This window comes from Castor canadensis, chromosome X (assembly GCF_047511655.1).
Source record: "Castor canadensis chromosome X, mCasCan1.hap1v2, whole genome shotgun sequence".
Taxonomy (NCBI): Eukaryota; Metazoa; Chordata; class Mammalia; order Rodentia; family Castoridae; genus Castor; species Castor canadensis.
This window is the reverse complement of record NC_133405.1, coordinates 32,395,337-32,407,646: the sequence shown is the minus strand read 5'-3', so window position 1 is coordinate 32,407,646 and position 12,310 is coordinate 32,395,337.

Here is a 12,310-nt window from a genome sequence, read left to right as displayed (position 1 = left end):
ATCTTTTTTCTTCTTAGATTTTTCCCATTTTTAGTTAGTATTTTTAATTTTACTATTGTTTTCTTATTGCTATTCTTACCCCTTCACTTTCTTGCCTTTTCTTCTACTATAATCCATTGTTCTCCCACCATTTTCATCCACTCTCTCCCCATGACTTCACCTCCCACTCTTTACTTGCCCTTAATTAACCCTCCCTCCTCCACCTTTAACACCCACTGATTAGCCTACTGTACCAACCATACACACCCCTAGTCCTCTTCAATCCCTGACACAAACACCCTCAGTACAACAGTGAAACTACATCTAAACACACACAAGGACCTCACAACCTGTAGCTCTTACACCTCTTCTCCCACTACCTCCACACTCCATTTTGCCTCTTCTTTTAGCACCACCTTTTCAAATTACTTGTTTCTATCTCTATCCAAACAACCATTACCCCCTCCAACTCCCACTGTTTATAGATATTATCACCAATGGGTTCTCTATATAATATATAAACAACTGGTCTGGCATTGAACCTGTGAATTTGTTTTTACTAATTTATAGTTCCAGGCCACGGACAGAAATAGTACACCAACCTAACTAACAGCTCAGCCAGTCACAACACAATAATTAAATCAAGGGAAAGAAAACATGCGATTAAAACCACCAACTAGCCAATCAAGAGCATAGTGGCACAGCACCAACTGGAGCGAGGAGGAGAAGAAGGCGAGGAAACCTCATTTCACAAAAGAACAACAATGCAATAGAGGATTTAGTGGGAAATGAAGAAAATGAATACCCAGTTCCTGATCCCAACAGAACAATGATAAATATCACCAATGGGCTCAATGACAACCACTAAAAATCTCTCAAAGAGGAAATTCTGGATGAGATTATTGAGAAACTCATGGAGAAGCTACAAGCTATTAAACAGAATGTACAGGATGAACTCAAGTAATATCAAGGCATCTCAAATAAAAAACTTGAGGAGACACAGAAACCACTAAATGAAGACTAAACAATCTCCAAAGTGAAACAAAGGAGACTATAAAAAAAGAGATATATAAAATAAGACACACAAGATATGAAAGAGGAGTTGAACAAAGATATGGAAACCCTCAGAAAAAAGAACAAATCAGAAATTCTGGAAACAAAATGTCTCTTTAGTCAAATAAAAAATATAGTGGAAGGCCATTCCAACAGACTAGAACAAGTGCAAGACAGAATTTCAGGGTTGGAAGATAAAATAGAAATTAAAGAAAATAATTGAAGAACTTTTAGTCAAACAACTTAACAGTTGTGAAAGGATATGCAAGAACTCAGCAACTCCATCAAAAGACCAAACCTGAGAATCTATGGGCATTGAAGAAGGAGAAAAGGTGATAAACCAAAGGGATGTGTAGCATATTCAATAAAATGTTGCCCATTCAGGTATAGAAAGCCTCCAGGATACCAAACAGACCTGATGAAGATAGAACCTCTCCGTGGCACATTATCATTAAAATAACTAGCACAGAGAACAGAGAAAGAATATTGAAGGCTGCAGAGAGAAAAAATAACACATAAAAGCTAACCCATCAAAATAACAGCAGATTTCTCAACAGACACATTAAAAGCAAGATGGGCATGAAGTGAAAGTAAAACAATACATGACCACCAAGCCATCACTTACAGAAGATTCTGCAAAGAATTCTACACACAGAAGACGAAAACAAACAAAACCACAAGACAGGAAGTATTAAACTGCAGAAGAGCAGACAAGTAATCAGAGAGTAGCATTGAATCAGCTGCACACACAATCAGCTGCACACAAATCCTGAACAACAAAAACAACTAAATGGTAGGAATCACCACATACTTATTCATGTTAACACTGAATGTTAACGGACTCAACTTCTCCATCAAAAGACACTATTTCGAAAACTGGATTAAAAAAGAAGATCTGAAAATCTGTTCTTTACAAGTTACACACCCTATTGACAGAAATAAACACTGGCTTAGGGTGAAAGGCTGGAAGAAGATTTACCAAGCTATTGGTCCCCCTTCAAACTTGCATTAGTCAAAAGAAACAAAGAAGGTCACTTCATACTAATAAAAGGAGCAGTACATCAAGTAGAAATAAAAATTATCAACTTATATGCACCTAATGTCAGTGCACTCAACTTCATTAAACTTACCAGTTGTAGGGATATACCCAAAGGAATAAGAGTCAGGCTACTCAAAAGACACGTGCACACCCGTGTTTATTGCAGCACTATTCACAATAGCCAAGCTATGGAAACAGCCAAGATGCCCCACTACTGATGAGTAGATCAAGAAAATGTGGTATTTATATACAATTGAACTTAGGCAAAAAGAAATAAAATGTTGTATTTATATATAATGGAATTTTGTTCAGGAATAAAGAAGAATAAAATTTTGTCATCTGCAGGTAAATGGATGGAACTGGAGAACATCATCTTAAGTGACTTTAGCAAAGTTCAGAAGGGCAAAAGTCACTTGTTTTCTCCTATATGTGGAATATAGGCCCAATACAAATACAGCAATTCTTTGAAAATAGGTCATGCTAAAGGAAGTCACACATGAGAGGAGGAGGGTAAAATAAGGAAGTTAAGAATGTGAATATGGTTGATGTACTCTCTATACAAGAATGAATATACAATTTTTTAACTGGTTGAAAGCACCATAAGAAAGGGACTAAGGTAGAAAGAAGAAAAAATGGAGATGTGAGCCAAATCGGGTTACAATACATATAAACATGGAAGTGCCACAAGGAAACTCCATTTGTAGCTATCTTAAAGAATTTAAAATGTCATTTTCTTCTTCTTCTTTTCTTATAAAAAATCAGAGAACAGGAGGGAGGAAGAGGTCCTGCCTGGGGAGGGGGTTGGTAGCAGAGGGAGGGGAGATGAGGTGGGGGAAATGTTGAAGGAGTGTGAATATGGTGCCAATACTGTGTACATATGTATGTAAATGGAAAAATGATATCTGTTGAAATATTCCAGGAATGGGGGAAGGAGGAATAAAGGAGAATTATAGAGGGGGTGCATTCAAGTATGATATATTTAATATATTGAAAGAACTTTTGCAAATACCACAATGCACCCTCACCCAGCACAATAATGAGAAAGGGGAAAAATAAAAATAATAAAACATGGCCTGGCAAAAAGTTTGTACTCAGTAAATATTTATTAATAAGAAAATAAATAAATTTGGGATTCCACTCAAGAAGTTAGGACAAACACCAGGTCAAATTAAGGAAAACAAAGGAAAGAATTATTTCAACAAATATCAAGATTGTTTAATTAAAAACAACTGTGTAAAGTTAAATATAAATATAGGATTAAATAAGTATAGGATTAAATATAAGTATAGGATTCTGGGAAGATGGCAAATAGGAATTATAAGAATTCTTCTTCCCAGACAGGCAATTGCATTGGTAGAATCCATCTGATGTAATTCTATTGGAATTCTAGAGTCTATTGAAGGGTTGAAAATTTCAGGGAAAGCTTGGACAGTAAGTTGCAATTAAATTGATTTTTATCAATTTCCCTTTGCTCTTAGCTAAGATATTCTATCCATCCTGTCCCCATCCCTGGGGTAGGCAGATGTGTGTGTGTTCCTTGAGCAGCTTGCACAGAGTTTGTGCGAGTGAGGCTGAACAATATGGACACTGTCTTACAAATATCAGCAATATGTGCTTTGATTGATGATTGCTGTTTCTGATTACAAAAGTCACACACAGAGGTTGTTAGCCCCTACTGTTGCACCTCACAACATTGTTGCAACCCCCTCTTTCTCTAGCTGAAGTGACTTCCACAGGATTTAAAATTCAGAAAGTTTTCTTCTCTTCATTTTTCTCTTTTCACCCTTTAGCAGCTAGATATTAAATACTAAGACATTCAAAACCAATGAAATTAGAAAGGCACTGCAGATACGGAGAGAAAGGTACACGTTCAGAAAATACCTTAAAAACCTGAGTTAATGCTTAAGGCTGATCCTCAACACAGATGTCTTACTTCAATAAAAAGCAAACTAAAGACAAAAAGCAAACAATGGGAAAAGGAAATAATCTAATTTCCAAAGTTATCTCATTATTACATCCAAATGCTCAGTTTTGAACAAAACACTCACAAGGCATATAAAAAATTCCATGTAAGACAAATTCAAAGAGACTTATATCAAGACTCATTATAATCTTTTTTAAAAAAACAAAAACAAAGACAGTATTGAAATCAGCAAGAGATACACAAAGGATACATAAATGATATTCGATAAGGTAATTGTTAGAATTTTAATCAGAAAATAAGGAATACAGAGGTAGTATGCTAATATGTTAAAATGTTAAAAGAAAAATACTTGCAATCAAGAATTACATATCTGAAAAACACTGTCCTTTAAAATTGAAGTAGAAATTAAGACAATCACAGATAAACAAAAATAAGAGGGAGTTTATTACCACTAAACCTGTAGCTGGAAACGAAGGGATACTGGACAGTAATTTGAAGACATATGAAGAAATTAAGATCTCAATGAAGGTAAATGCATGGACAATTATAAAAACTAGCTTATTATTATTATTTTGATTGCTGTCTCAGTTCATTTGGACTGCTATAAAATACCTTAGACTAGGTAAATATAATAAAGAACAGAAAGTACTGCTTACAGTTCTCAAGACTGGGAAGTTCAAAATCAAGGCATCAATAGATTCAGTATCTGGTGAAGGCTTGTTTTCTGCTTCACAGATGGCAGTTTGTTGCTGCATCTTCACTTGATAGAAGGGCATAGGGATCTTGCTTCAACCTATTTTATAAGCCCATTAATTTCATTCATGAGTGTGGAGTCTCCATGATTTTATCATGTCTCAAAGGCACAACCTCTGAATCCTGTCACATTGGGTATTTGTCCCATCATATGAATATTAAGTGGATGCCAAAATTGAGATCATACCATGTGGCTTGGTTGGTCTCACAGCATTTGTCTCTCAGAGGGTGGCAGAGTACTCTGCTTATCATGGTCACTCAGAGATGCAGGCAGACAAAGGTCTTATCTCAATATATGTTTCACAAACATATTAGTAAGGAGAAATATAGTTACCTCAAGAAAAACAACACTACAATTTTGATAAATTGATAGGTACCCATAATTAATGAAAGGCTTACATAAATCAGTAAATCAATATTTTCTAAAATATGTTGCAACGTCATTCGTGTGTAAGAGACCCATTCAATGTTCAAGGTAGACCAATGTTGCAGAATCCAAAACGCTCACTGGTATCCCATTACATTTGACATTGAAACTAAACTTTAAGAAATTATCAGTCTTTGAGCTTCAAAATAATATCAAACATGAATATCACAATCATCTGAAAAGTATACTAAATATCATTCTCTTTCTCAGCCAAATATTTTTGGTAGGATGTTTCCTCATATAATTCAACAACAATAATATGTGTTGAAAAATGAAAAATATGAATTCAGCTATCTTCTCTTAATCTAAGCATCATTGAGATGTACAAAAATTTAAAATAATGCTTCCTTTCCCACCATTATTTGTTCTGAGAATATAATCATTTTAATAACATGTGTTATTTATATTTACATTCAATTTTATTTTAGCACAAAATAATATTCTAAATATTTCTTAGTTTTAACTTCTAATATCTCAGTGTCAATAGACACAATCCACATTAGTAAAGCATCTTTTGGGTCTCCAGGTTTTAAGAATGTAAAGACAATTCTGTTACCAAAAACTTTTAGGTCTAACAAAGTGGGGAAACATACTTTCATTTCTAGTCACTCATAAGATCCCAACTGATCTATATACTCACAGAGTTGTCTATTTTCCTACAGCCAAGTTCAATGGCAAAGGTACAGGCATGGAATAATTAGTAAATTGGATTTAACTTGGAAATGATTTCTCAAAATGAAATAAGGGAGAAGACATTTGACGTATATTAAAAGGAGCACTTGTACTAAGTGAAAATGAAACTTAATTTAGGTAATTAGTGAAAAATAAAATTGAGATGAATTAATTAGACATCCTGGAATATCGAAGCCTTATTGGAATAAGGACAAAAGAAACTGGAACTATAAATTAGGTTGTTTGGAGCATGGAATTAACTAAACTGAAGTTATGAAGATGATATAGTTCTTGAAAATGAGAAGCTTAGGGTATGATCATGGGAGTGAGTATATCACATTGAGTGAAGAAGAAGATAACTTGTGATAAAAGAACTAAGAAACTATTTGTTCTTAGAAGGAACAGCTACTTGTGTATCTAACTCTTTGTGTATTGAATTGACCAAATAGGAATTAGAATAGTGGCCCATTAGTTATTAGATGCTGCCAATAATAATAGATAAAAGATTATAGAACCTGATGGCACGAGATTCAATGTTGATTAATAGTTAAATTATTAAGAAACTAATCATATGTTAAGGTGAGGGAATGACATTCATATTAGTTTTATAGAATGACATTCAAGATATGAAAAATATTTATGATATGATAAGCAGAACAAGGATAATGGAATAGGTTTCATTTTATTATTCTATACTAGTAGAACAAAAAAATGACCACACTAAGAAATGTTTACATATACATATATTTGTAAGTATTCACAGTAAAAAAAATCAAAAATTTATATCAAAATTCAGAACACGTGGCTGGAAATATAGCTCCATCAGAGAGTACTTGCCTAGCTTGTGCAAGGCCCTGAGCTCCATTTCCAGCACTGAAAAAAAATTTTTAAAAATCCAGAACACCAACAATATGATATGGCAGTGAGACTAAGAATCAAGAGGAATTTTCATTCATTGCTTATGATAATGAAAAATGGTACAGCCAGTGTCAAAGACAGCTTGATGGTTTCTTATGAAAATATGCATATTCTTAACATATAATCCAGCAATGATGCTCCTTGGTATTTATCCAAAGAAGTTAAAAATTTATATCACACAAAAACTTACACATGGATATTTACAGTAGTATTATAAATTATAATTATTCATAATTTCCAAAATTTGGAAGCACTCAACATGTCCTTCAGTAGGTGAATCTGTGGTAAACCCACATAATGGAATATTATTCATCACTAAAAATAAATGAGCTATCGATCCATGAAAATTCATGGAGAAATCTTTTTTTTCAGCTCTGGGGATTGAACCTAGGGCCTTGTATATGCTACTGAAGCACTCTACATTGACTTACACCCTCAATGCCATGGAGAAGTCTTAAATATTACCAAGTGAAAGAAGTTTATCTGAAAAGCTACATACTGTATAAATTCCAGACATACAACACTCTATAAAAATAAAAACTGTAAGGTGGTAAAATTATCAGTTGTTACCAGGGTATGAGAGGGAAGAATGAAAAGGTGGAGCCTAGAAGATTTTTATAGTGGTGAAAATATCTTATATGATACTATAATGGACTTTGAGTTATTATTAAGGTTCATATATTCTAGCAAATGTACCACTCTGATGACAGATGTTAATAAATGTTGCTAATGAGGGAAGATCTACATACGTGGGAATATGGCAAATCACTGGACTTTGCTCTTAATTTTAGTATGAATCTGAAACATTTCTAAAAATTAAAATCTTAAAAGGACTAGAAAATTATACACCAAAATTAACACATCAATTACGTGTGCATTGTGGCAATGCCAGGAATTTTGCTTTCTTTTGTGTACTTTTGTGCGATTTTCCAATCTTTTCTCTAACGATGAGACTTACTGTCATAATTATAAAACATTTAATTTTTTATGGAAGTAAAACAAAATAGTATTAAAGCCTTTTTTAGTTGGAAATCTATTTTCAGGCATAGTAGAACAGTACTTTTCTCAATTTTTTTCAAAATTCCTTTAAAAGTGTTGACTATCTAAGAACATTATTTGGATCAATCCTTGTTTAAAAGGCAATGTCTCCCCATTATCTTACAGGGCTGAGAATTTCTTTCTTAGAAAGGTAGCATATTCAGTAATGCACAAACAAGTTTACTTATCTCTGTTTTATTTTGATGCTGGTGTTTTATTTTTATTCAAATATCATCTGTTGTCATTTGGAAGATTCACAAACTTTTAATGAGGCAATCTTTCTACAACTAAGAGAATTTTTCCAGGAAAAATCTTTGAAAGCGCCTAGGATGGGATGATAACAGTTACTAAGTATCTAAGAAGATAGGTACTTATTTTCTTACTATATTTGCACAGATCATTCTTTTCAGCTTTCTAAAATCTTCAGTAACTCCATGTGCTTCATTTTTGGACATCAGTACTGGTTTCCAATATCTTGAAATTTTCCTTGCGCCAGTTTCACTGGTTTAGAATCTTCGGTTATTTTTTATTATTCTCTTCCATTGAGAAACGTACTCCCAGGATATTTTGTTGCTACTAACCAGTTAGCATCAGTAGTTCTCTCTAGAGCCTTACAGGATGTATACCAATAATTTATTTAGTCTGTTGCTTTCTCTATTGACTCTATTAATCCACGGAAGAGGTCAAGTAACATTGAAAACCTCTGGCACATAAAGGTTGAGAATCAAAATTAGGAAAAAGATACTGAAAAACAATTATCTATTTCTGGTATTCTGTCAGTCAACCGTTCTGGGGCTAGGAGGAAAATCCTGAATTGTGGTTTTTGTCTATTTATGTTGTATGAATACATCCACTATCACAAGTTCCAAGCTAGCAGCAAGCATGACATCACTGGAAAGGGGGAAGACACCTAACAGTTGGCTCTCTATATGGGCATTATCTACCTTTCCCTGCTATTTTGAGACAACCTAGTAAATTATAACACTTTCACCTTATATAAAAATTCTAGTTCAGATTTCCCTAACTATGATTAGTGTCCTTGGACTGCCATCATCTAGCTGTAGTTTGTTAAAAAGTCAGGGTCCTATCCCAGATTTAGAAGTCTGACTTAGAGTCTATAATTTTAGCATCTCTCCAGGTGATTCTGATGTGTACTAAAAGTTGCCATTTGATGTCTCAAATACTTGGTTCCATTTAGCTACTATGAAAGATTGTAACAACTGACTAAACAGCAAAACATGTTTAAACTCAATCATTTCAAAGACTAGATATATCAGTTTCTAGCAGGTCTCCAAAATACATATCTATATCAAAATTTAATGAAAATATACAATTACAGTTATTTACATTCTCTCCAATATAGGATTAAATTAGAATCATATTTTCTGAATTGACTAGATCTGCCATAATGATACACCACAGTCTAGATAGCATAAACAACCAAAAATTGTTTTCATGCAGCTCTCAATGATAGAAGTCAAAACTAAGATTTTGGAAAGACTTCCTTCATTCTTTTTCTTTTTTTTCTTTTTTTTTTAGCAGCACTGAGGTTTGAGCTCACAACCTTGTGCTTACCAGGCAGGTACTCTACCACTTGAGCCACACTCCTAGCCTCCCCAACTTCCTTCATTCTGAATCTTATTTCCTTGGTGGATAGATGAAAGTATTTTCCTTTTATATTTATATGGTCTTCCCTCTGTTGCATGTTTGAGTCCTAATCTCCTCTTCTTGTAAGAAGACTAATTTTACTAGATTACGGCCACTTCATTAGTCATTAAATTTTAATTCTTCTTTAAAAACACTCTCTGGGGCTAGAGGCATGATTCAAGTGGTCAAGTACTTGGCTAGAAAGTAAAATATCTTGAGTTCAAACATCATTGCCACCAAAAAAGACTCTTGTTTCCAAATACACTCACATTATGAGGTAACTGATGTTAGGGCTTCAATATAAACTGGAAGAGGCGAAAGTCAGACCACATAAATTCCTAAAATAAGCTATAAGTAAGAAATATGTGTGAATATATACTGAGCCACTAAATGTGACACATAAATTAAAGACTTAGCATATTTAAGTACCTTAGCTAGAATGTATCTGGCATCAACAAATGTTAGTATCTTTGTCACAGTGAACCATCAGTTTGCAAAATGTTCCTGACATTAATCCAAATACTCAATCCTTTAGATTCCATGGAACAATTCATTCATTTAAAAAGTTGGGGACTAATTCATAAACATCTTGTACCCAACTGAAGTTAAAATAATACTTATTCTTTAGTTGATCAACATTTTGATTTTTAATTTCAGGGGTTGGGGGTAAATCTGTCTTTGAAGTACAATCTGACAATCTGTTCTTACTCATACAATACTATTTGTGGTAGGTACAGGTTTCACCTCCAAATTTTAAGAAATTTTCTAAGGAAAAAATACTATCAAAAACTCTTCTCAATTTTCCCATATAACTTTCAAATACATTGTTAAATTCTGTATGGATTATTCTATATGAGCTGTATTGGCTGCCCGAATTCATAGCATATCAAATATTTGTGCTAAGCATATGATTCCAAATACACACCATGAGTGGTTTACCACTGATTCTTTCATTTCCTCATTCAACATTTAACAAATATGGATTGTACATTTTCTGGAAGAAGAGCTGGAGCATGCAGATGTGAAAGTCATGTCCCTGTCCTCATGAAGCTCATGCAGGACCCAATTAATAAAGCATGTACTATGATAGTCAGTGTGTTGTAGGAGTAGGGAAGAGACATTGAATAGCTTTGCCTGAGAGAATGAGAAAGTTTTTCAGAAGATAATGTATTTTATCTATATCTTAAAGAATTGTAGGTCAGTGTTTCTCTAACCATAATTATGATTCTTGGATCATCTCCATTTGACTGTGAAACTTGTTTAAACATCAAGATCTACCCCAGATTTAGATGTGTCTTAACAAGAAATGAGAGGAGAGGAAAAAGTCCACTCCTGTGACAGCAAATAGAATACAAAACACTGCTGTTACTTAAAGAAATTGTTAATGGTGTAGTAACATAATAGTGAATGATGAGGCCTAAAAATGTAGACTTAGATTTACATCATTCAGAATTTTGAAATATGTCTTTGTATTGTTTGTTTTATTTGAAAATATCATCTTAAATATGGTATCTTCTGACTCACATTAACTAATATATTTTGGTCAAGTTATCATTAACTGCAGTGGATACACACACACACATATATATCTTAATATATGTCTTTAGATAGATAGATAGATATAGATATAGATATAGATATATCTTAAACTCTCCCTGACAAGGTCAAATATTTTGGCTGACTTGTAAGAGTTGGGTAGATCATTCTTTTTTATCATATATTTGACTAATGGAAGGATTCTAGTAGTAATAATAGAATCATCAAAATTCTTTGTTTCATTTATGCTTGCATTATTAACATTATCTTCAGCCTGAAAGTTTAGTTTTGTAATAATATATTAATTGCAGTACACTAGAGGATGAACAAATAGCACTGAGTATAACTGTCACGCTTTTATACTGTAAAGATGAAGTACATTCTAGGTCAAAGGAGCACTGAAAAGGCCCTCACTCTAAAAACTACAAAGTATTTTCTATGAAAAAATTATAAATGAATGTGTAAGAATGAAGAGAAAATCTTTTTAGGAATGGTGTTAGGAGCAACTCTTTTCTCCTAATTATGCCATATTTATCCTGAAGATATCATATTAGTGTTTGAGAGTACAGAAAGACAGTGTTTTGATCTGTGGGCTACAAATCATCTCCCATAATAATTTCATGTATGTTTTATTCATTTTGCAAAATTTGAGAAACTTGATGCATAAATACTATTTAGAAATTTGTAAAACAGAATGCAACATTCTTGTTTATTTCTTTATCCCTGAATATGGAAATTGAGATACTAAACTGACTGTAATAATGTATAATCTGAAGAATAAAATAGGGGAGAATAATTAAGAAAAACTTTCCTTTGTTACATCATAAGGAACTTAAAATAATCCAACATAAATTTGAATATCTTCCTTCCAAAACTTTCCTCAAAAATGACAACTGGAAACAAAAACTTTAGTATGAGTAATCTCTTGGCAGAAGTTAATATAGGTTGAAATGGTAGAAATAGAAAGTGTGAAAGTTGAGTAGGTTATAGACCTAATCATCTAAGAACAAGGTAATGAAATTTATACTAATATAAATTGCCCAAGCAGACGAAAATAACTTTGCTAAGCAAAGAGCAAAAGAATCACAAGATCTAATTCCTGACAAGTTGGTGAACTACCATAAATTTCTGGTTTTCTTTCATAGACCAAACATAGAAACTCCAAAAAAAAAAAATCTAAAGCCCCACAAAGGGGATATGATGAGCCTATGAAATAAGTACCACCTGTGAGAATTCAGTGACATGGTAGAAGTTGACTGTCTACTAAGTTTGTGGGGAGAAAGGAAGCTCATAACAGTTGAGACTGGATCTTGGATAGAAAATG